Here is a 1,272-nt window from a genome sequence, read left to right as displayed (position 1 = left end):
GGGTAGAAGAGACTCTTTAGCTATGGTAAGCAGCTCTTCAATGAGGCCATTCTAAAATCAAACCATTATTCTCTACTTTTGGGTAGTACCATGGAATTCTCTTGTATGAGGGTACACTCGGCCACAAAATTAAGCCATTGTTCTCTAGTCTTGTATAGTGCCCTAGCCTCTGTACCATAGTTATCCAGTCTTTGGGTTAGAATTCTCTTGCATGAGGGTACACTCGGCCACACTATTCTGTTTTATTATTCATTTTCCTTACTGGGCTATTTTTTTCTGTTTGAGCTCATTGGGCTTGCAGCATCCTGCTTTTCCAACTAGGGTTATAACTTAGTCATATGAAGAACAGGTTAGCTAGTCTACGTTTTGCATCGTAGACTACGTAAAAATATTTTCTTTTAAATGAAAATTTTTTTGGCAGAGACAAGTTAATGTTAACAAATACATCACACACCAAAATTGTAAGTGAATAACTTTTTTAATCTTTTTTAACTAAAGTTTCGCTATCAATAAAAATATTTTCTTTTAAATGAAACATTTTTAGCAAGTTAATGTTAACAAACACATCACACGCTAAAATAGTAAGTGAATAACTTTTTAATCTTTTTTAAACTAAAGTTTCGCTGTCAACAACTAGGCCACCAGCCTCCTATTTCTCTCGCTCTCTCTCCCACTATGTAAGATCACGAACTGATTCAATTAATTCAGTAACATCAGAAGCTTTTGAGATAGCAAGATCTGTGAGTGCTCACGTACTACCAGTAAGGAGAAGCAGGATCCATTGCAAGAACGAATTCCAAAGACAAATGACCACATCATAAATAAGGGATAGTTTTGATTATTCAATTTCTTTTCTGTTCAGTTCGTGATAGATTTTATTACTTACTTACTTACTTACTTACTTACTTACTTACTTACTTAATTAATAGCAGTAAGGATAACCAGGTTTCATTGCAAGAACGAATTCCAAAGACCACATCATAATTAAGGGATAGTTTTGATATTTGATTATTCAATTTCTTTTGTGTTCATTTCGTGGTAGATTTTATTACTTACTTACTTACTTACTTACTTACTTGCTTACTTACTTACTTACTTAATTAATAGCAGTAAGGATAACCAGGTTTCATTGCAAGAACGAATTCCAAAGACCACATCATAATTAAGGGATAGTTTTGATATTTGATTATTCAATTTCTTTTCTGTTCATTTCGTGATAGATTTTATTACTTACTTACTTACTTACTTACTTACTTACTTAATAGTTTCCTG

At 32.8% G+C, this 1,272-nt stretch overlaps 1 protein-coding gene across 1 annotated transcript in view; it reads right to left on the bottom strand.

Moving 5' to 3' along the window:
- The window catches only part of LOC137652147 (D-beta-hydroxybutyrate dehydrogenase, mitochondrial-like), a 10,731-nt gene extending 10,049 nt beyond the window's left edge, over positions 1 to 682 (bottom strand). Inside the window, exon 1 of the mRNA XM_068385350.1 lies at positions 595 to 682. The gene's annotated coding sequence lies outside the window, so the exon portion shown is untranslated. The remainder of the gene's footprint in view (positions 1 to 594) is intronic.
- Positions 683 to 1,272: the final 590 nt, after the last annotated feature.

Source organism: Palaemon carinicauda, chromosome 13, assembly GCF_036898095.1.
Source record: "Palaemon carinicauda isolate YSFRI2023 chromosome 13, ASM3689809v2, whole genome shotgun sequence".
In the NCBI taxonomy this organism is placed as follows: Eukaryota; Metazoa; Arthropoda; class Malacostraca; order Decapoda; family Palaemonidae; genus Palaemon; species Palaemon carinicauda.
The sequence above is the reverse complement of the archived record's forward strand: the minus strand, read 5'-3'. Positions and strand labels throughout refer to the sequence as shown.